Source organism: Homarus americanus, unplaced genomic scaffold (genome assembly GCF_018991925.1).
Source record: "Homarus americanus isolate GMGI-L3 unplaced genomic scaffold, GMGI_Hamer_2.0 scaffold41338, whole genome shotgun sequence".
In the NCBI taxonomy this organism is placed as follows: Eukaryota; Metazoa; Arthropoda; class Malacostraca; order Decapoda; family Nephropidae; genus Homarus; species Homarus americanus.
The window spans coordinates 66,078-73,147 of NW_024748875.1; the positions used below are offsets into that span (position 1 = coordinate 66,078).

The window sequence follows — 7,070 nt, forward strand, 5'->3', positions numbered from 1 at the left end:
GCTTCCCTGTTGGCAGAGTCGAAGGCATTGGTTTGGTCAATGAATGCCATGTACAAGGCACGATGCTGTTCTCTGCATTTTCCAGTATCTGGTGGGCAGCAAAGATCATGTCAGTGGTGCAATGTGATGGTCTAAAGCCTCATTGAGAATCTGAGAGGAAGTTTTCCGCCTCAGGAAGAAGTCTGTCTTGGAGGACTCAGGCGATAATCTTGTCAGCAATGATAGCAGCGAGATCCTGCAGTAGTTGACACAGTCTGACAGGTCTCACTTAGTCTTATAAATATTGATGATTGAGGCGTATATAAGAGCTTGGGGGATTCCTTCCTTCTCCCATATATTCTCCAGGAGAGAGTGGAGACGGCTGGTAAGCAGATGTCCTCCTGTTTTATACACCTTTGTTGGGATTCCATCAGGCTCTGTGGCTTTGTTATATTTCATCTGGCCGATTGTCTCCTTGCAGGTTTTTGTAATGACAGCTTTGATCCCATTCGGCACTGGGATTTTTGTTGTTTGTTGTTGAGTTGTTTATCAGCCCGTCATTAAGCTGCTCTCTGAAAGCATGTGCTACCACTGGATCCTCCAGAAGCTTAGTGTTAAAACCTCTTCTGGAGGCGTATTCCCTTCATCATTTTGGGGCGATATGAAGTGAGAGCTTGGCTCTGACGAGTCGATGATCAGTGTTGCAGTGGTCTAAGCCACGCATGGCTCGGGTGATGAGGACATCTCGGCGATCTCTTTCTCTGTTTGGATCGTGGGTGTTGCCACGAACCCTTGAACTTGTCGGCCTGCCTAAACAAGGTGTTGGTGATAGTGAGGTTGTGTTCAGCATACTTGCTGAGGAGGAGTAGGCATTTGGGATTACACTGGCCAATTCCATTTCTCCCTATGGTTCCCTGCCAAATGTCAGCATCTGTGCCAACTCAGGCATTGAAGTCACCTAGGAGCACAATCTTATCTTCTCTAGGGATAGAGGTTAGCACTCTGTCGAGATCGGCATAAAAGGCCTCCTTGATGTTATCCTCTGCATCCAGTGTTGGGGCATATGCACTGATGAAGGCATGGAGTGAATGATTCAGTGGGACTCGGAGTGTCATAAGGTGTTCGTTGAGCCCAACAGGCATATCTGTTCGCCTATGTAGAATAGATTGACGAACGGCAAAGCCAACTCCATAAATGCAGTTTCTCTCCACAGCAGGCTTACCCTTCCAGAAGAAGGTATAGCCAGACCCCCATTCTGTGAGTTGACCCTTATCTGGGAGCTGGGACTCGTCAATGGCTGCTTGTCGATGTTATACCTAGTCAGCTCTTTTGCCACAAGGACAGTTCTTCTTTCATGACGCTCATTTCTGCCAGTATCCAGAAGGGTCCTGACATTCCATGCAGCGACCATAAGAGGTTGTATAGTTTGTTTTTACTTTGACTGTGATTGTGATCATGTTTTAACATAAGGATGACCTTACTGGGCGCGGTTGCCCAGTCAGGTTTTTTTTTTTTAGGCAGGTGTATGTTTAGGGCACCTTTTCTAGCCCACTCCCCATGTGACTCCTGGTAAGGGCTGCTCAGTCACAAAGACAGGATTGGATTGCACTGCTGCCCAGATCCCATTGTATGAACGACCATCTTATCTATGCCGCCTATGTGCAGATTTGTGACTAGAGACTCCCGGCAGTCATCTCTGCCTGTCTCTGTCGCCATTCGTCCATCACCATAGGACTTGGGGGTATAAGGGTTTTGATGACGATGAGGAGTATGATGAGCTGGATGATGGCTGCGTGTGAGTTGATTTATGTGGTGAGGCAGGAGCGCAGACTGCAACCACACATCTTGGTTTATTTTCCTGATCCAGTGGTGTTGCAACGACTGGGGAGAAGGAGAGTTACAAAGGACTGCGCGATAGCTCCAGTTTGTTGGGTTTCGCCTTAGTAGCCTGTCCACCAGGCATTGCCTCGTCCACCGGGTGTAGTCGTTGTTTTCATGGTGGTCACTCTTCTGCCTACACTGTTGGGGTCTTGTTGGAGCTCTGTAAGCATGTCTGCTCGATGCGGGGCTCCACCGGAGATTTTTCTGTTCGGGGTTTACTCCTGCAGCCTTATACCTACGAAGGTTAATCCACACAAACAAACACAGTCTCTGGTTTAAGACATACACATACATACATTCATACACACACACACACGAGAGAGTGTTTGTAATCATATAAGTAAGTAGCGTAACAGGATAAAGGTGACTCAAGTTTAACTCGTTAATTAACACTGTCCACTTTTCAAATCATCATCATCATCATCATCATCATCATCACACATCATCATCACAGTGAGGGATGAAGGGAGTGTGGGAGGAGGAGGAAGATGGTGGAGGGGAGGTGAGGAGGAGAAAAAGAAGGGGTAAAAGGAAGAGGAGGAGAAAGAGGGGGAGGGGAAGAATAGGAGGAGGAGGGGGTAGAAGGGAGCATACTAGGAGGGGTAGGAGGAGGAGGGAGGAGAAAGGAGGAAGAAAGGAGGAGGGGAGGAAATGGGGAAGAAGAGGGGAAAGAGGGGGGAGGAGGAGGAGAGGGAGGATATAGCGTCTTAACTCTGGTTTGTTTATCCCCGGCTAACTTGTTTACTCAAGGCTGCTGTGATAATGGTCCCTGAATCACGGTAGAGGAGGAGGAAGAGGGGGGAGGAAGAGGGGAGGAAGAGAGGAAGAGGGGAGGAGGAAGAGGGGAGGAGGAGGAGGAAGAGGGGGGAGGAAGAGGAGGAGAGGAGGGAGGAGGAGAGGAGGAGGAGGGGGAAGAGGGGAGGGTGGATAATGGTCTCTGAATCACGGTAGAGGAGGAGGAAGATGGGGGGGAGGAGAGGGAGGAAGAGGGGAGGGAGAGGGAGGAGGAGGAGGAGGAGGGGAAGAGGGGAGGTGTGATAATGGCCTCTTGAATCACGGTAGAGGAGGAGACGGGGGGAGGAAGAGGGAGAGGGAGGAGGGAGGGGAGGAGGAGAGAGAGGAGGGGGAGAGGAGGGGGGGAGGGAGGAGGAGAGGGAGGAGGAGGAGGGGAGGAGAGGGGAGGAGGAGGAGCAGGGAGGTGTTGATGGAAGGAGGAGAGAAGGAGGGTTGTTAGGGGGAGGAGGAGGGGGTGATGGAGAGGGGAGGAGAATCAGGAGGGAGTTTCTCTTTCTTCCAATTTTCACTCTCCTCCGACCTCAGAATGTTTATAATCTTGTTGTTCGTTTGACATAGTGTGCTGCCATTGACGAGGCCCGGATGACGAAGGTGAAGACGAGGGGGAGGGAGGAGACGAGGGGAGGGGAGGGGAGGAGGGAGACGAGGGGAGGGAGGGAGAGGAGGAGACGAGGGGAAAGGAGGGAGGAGAGGGACAGAGGGGAGGAGAGAGGATATAGGGGTAGAAAAGGGAGAGGGAAGGGAGGAGGGAGAGAAGGGAAGGAGGAGAGAAGGAAGAAAGGAGCGGGGAGGGGAGGAGATGATTGAGGGGAGGGAGAGCAGAGGGGAAGAGAAGGGGAGGAAAGGGAGGAGGGACAGAGAGGACAGTAGAAAGGAGGAGAGAAAGGGAGAGGAGGAGAAGAAGGGAGGATGAAGGCAGAGAAATAGAGTAGACAGGGAAGGAGAAAGAGAGACAGGAGAAGGTGAGAAGGAGGAGGCTGGGGGAGAGAGAGAAGGAGGATGAGAAGAAGAGAGGGGTGGAGGGGGGAGGAGGTACTATGGTTCATCTAATGGGGGTAGAGGTGTGTGTGTGTGTGTGTGTGTGTGTGTGTGTGTGTGTGTGTGTGGTAGCTACCTGGTCTAGATAAATAGATTGACAAAAGACAGAGAGAGAGAGAGAGAGAGCGAGAGAGAGAGAGGAGAGCGAGAGCGAGAGCGAGAGAGAGAGAGAGAGAGAGAGAGAGAGAGAGAGAGAGAGATAGATCACAATATAGCTGCCTCTCTACAACAACCACTATTCCATCAACTCCAACATCACCCCACTGACAAATACATAAACGCTGACAGGGGGGTGTTGTGTGTGAGGGGAGGGGAGGGGAGGAGGGGGGGAGAGAGGGAGAGGAGGGAGAGGAAGAGGGGGGGGTAAGGGGGTGGAGAGGGAGGGGTGGGGGGGGCAGGTTGGGGAAAACAACGACAACAACCATACATTTCCCAAAAAGTTACCAAATCTCAAAAGCAGTCCATTACCACCCCCGATCTACACGGCCAGGCAATAGACAACCTCCCTAGACCAGCATCCGCCAGTAGGGTCGGCGGAATATGAAATAAGGCCTTTAAACACCATGTATGGGAAAGGGTAGGCTGTCTAGTGCCTGTACCGGCAGACAATAACTAACCCATGACACAACCCTAACACACTATTAGCTTAGCTAGGCGGTCAGCCCGCTCTCTTACCTCCTCCAAACTTCTTCAATTTCTGAACTATAACTCTTCCTCCCCACCTTAATCTTCCTTCACCTTCTATCTCTACAAAAAATGAGGTGGGGAGGGGGGAGAGGAAGGGGAAGAGGGGGGTGGAGAGGTAAGGGTGGGGAGGGGTGGAGGAAGGGTGAAGAGGTGGGTGGAGAGGTAGGGGTGAAGAGGTGGTGGAGAGGTAAGGGTGAAGAGGGAGGTGGAGAGGTAAGGGTGAAGAGGAGGGTGAGGTAAGGTGAAGATGGGTGGGTGGAGAGGTAAGGGAAGAGGGGGGTGGGGAGAGGAGGTGAAGAGGGGAGGTGAGAGGTAAGGTGAAGATGGGTGGGTGGAGAGGGGATGAAGAGGGGTGGGAGAGGTAAGAAGAGGGGTGGTGGAGAGGGTGAAGAGGGGGGTGGAGAGAGGGTGAAGAGGGGTGGGGGTGAGAGGTAGGAAGGGGGAGGTGGAGAAGTAAGGGGTGAAGAGGGGAGGGTGGAGAGGTAGGTGTGAAGATGGGTGGGGTAGAGGTAAGGGTGAAGAGGGGGTGGAGGAGGTAAGGGTGAAGAGGGGGGTGGAGAGGTAAAGAAGATGGGTGGGAGAGGTAAGGGTGAAGAGGGGTGGTGGAGGTAAGGGTGAAGAGGTGGGGTGGGAGAGGTAAGGGTGAAGAGGGGTGGGGTGGAGAGGTAAGGTGAAGATGGGTGGGTGGAGAGGTGGTGAAGAGGTGGGTGGAGAGGTAGGGTGAAGAGGGAGGGTGTGAGGGGAGGTAAGGTGAAGAGGTGGTGGAGAGGTAAGGGGAAGATGGGTGGGTGGGAGGTAAGGTGAAGAGGGGTGGGTGGAGAGGTAAGGTGGAAGAGGGGAGGGGTGGGAGGGAGGTGAAGAGGGGTGGGGTGGGATGGTGAAGAGGGTGGGTGGAGAGGTAAGGTGAAGAGGGGTGGAGAGGTAAGGGTGAAGAGGAGGGTGGAGAGGTAAGGTGAAGATGGGGTGGTGAGAGGAGAAGAGGGGTGGGTGGAGAAGGTGGAAGAGGTGGGTGGAGAGGTAAGGGGAAGAGGGTGGGGTGGAGAGGTAAGGGAAGAGGGGTGGGGTGGAGAGGTAAGGGTGAAGAGGGGTGGGTGGAGAGGCAAGGGTGAAGAGGGTGGGGTGGAGAGGTGGGAAGAGGGGTGGGGTGGAGAGGTATGTAAGAAGGGGTGGGTGGAGTGGAGGAAGAGGGAGGGAGAAAGAGAGGGTGGTACTTGAACCACACATCTTACACACACACACACACACACACACACACACACACACACGGAAGGACTACAAGCATCTCTGTGTACGGCCTTAAGCAATCATTGAGTGAGGGTGAGCGGGGTGAGAGGTCAACACCCCCTGTAGCACCAGGTTCGACCCCGCCTGATATAATTATAGGTGGTCGATAATCCCATTGTGGTCAGGAGAATTATATATGTGACTTTTTCCTCTGCACCAAATCTGAAAGCAGGAGGGGGAGAAGAAGGGGAAGGAGGGAGAGAGAGGAAGGGGGAAGAGGGGGAGGAAAGGGAGAGGGGAGGAAGGGAGAGAGGGGAGGACAGGGAGAGGAGGAGGAAGGGGAAGAGAGGGGGAGGAGAGGAAGGGGGAAGAGAGGGGGGAGGAGGAGAGAGGAGGAAGGGGAAGAGAGGGGAGGACAGGGAGAGGGGAGGGAGGAGAGGAGGAGGAGGGGAAGAGGGGAGGGAGGGAGGAGGAGAGGACAGGGGGAGGGGAGGAAAGGAGGATGGGGAGGAGGAAGGGAGGAGGGAGGGGAGGAAAGGGAGACGAGAGAGGGAATAGAGTTGAGGGAGGAGGGGGAAGGGATGAGAAGGGGGTATGGCACCCCACCCTTCCCCTTTACACCTCCTTCCTGTTTCACATATCCCCATCCCTATATCTCACCCCCCTCAGTGTGGGTGGGGGGAGGTGGTGTAGGAGGGGGTAGGAGATGGGGGTAGGGAGGTGTAGGGTGGGGGTAGGAGGTGGTGGGGTAGGAGGGTGGGGGTAGGAGGTGGGGGGTATGTGTGGGTGTTGGGGTGTGGGGAATGGGAGGGTAGAGGGATAAGGAGGTGGGTTGGGGATAACCTAACCTAACCTAACCATACCTTTACACATAACTTGACTCTCTCTCTCTACCTTTAACAAAATATACACAAACAAACACACAAAAAAATCAACAGGATAACACCAACACTTATAAAAAAAACAGAGGATTAACAAACATTTAAGTACATTACAATATTATAAGTTACTTCACGATACTTACTACGATCCTTCTATAATGGCACAAAATCACATTAAATATACACAAGCTATTATACAGGAATATTAGGTATGGTATGTATGTATGTATGTATGTATGTATGTATGTATATATATGTATGCATGTATGTAAGTTTGTAAGTTTGTATGTATATATGTATTGGTAGTATGTATGTATGTATGTATGTATGTATGTATGCATGCATGATGTAGGTGCTTGTTTGCAAGTGTATGCAATGTAGGTCAAGTGAACAACCATAACGCTCACCCTGCCAGTAGAAGGCCAGGCGCTCCTATGAACATCCTCTCCCGTCCCATGAGAGAGAGAACAATAACAACATTAATAACAACAACAACAACAAATAAATAACAACAAATAATAAAAACAACAACAACAACAACCATACAACAATAACAACATTAATAACAACAACAACAACAACAAC

General features: G+C 51.9%; 1 protein-coding gene across 1 annotated transcript in view; it reads right to left on the reverse strand.

Annotated features, from left to right (window-relative positions):
* LOC121853216 (integrin alpha-PS2-like) overlaps window positions 1-6,943 on the reverse strand; it is a 63,106-nt gene extending 56,163 nt beyond the window's left edge. Inside the window, exon 1 of the mRNA XM_042347221.1 lies at window positions 6,893-6,943. The gene's annotated coding sequence lies outside the window, so the exon portion shown is untranslated. The remainder of the gene's footprint in view (window positions 1-6,892) is intronic.
* Window positions 6,944-7,070: the final 127 nt, after the last annotated feature.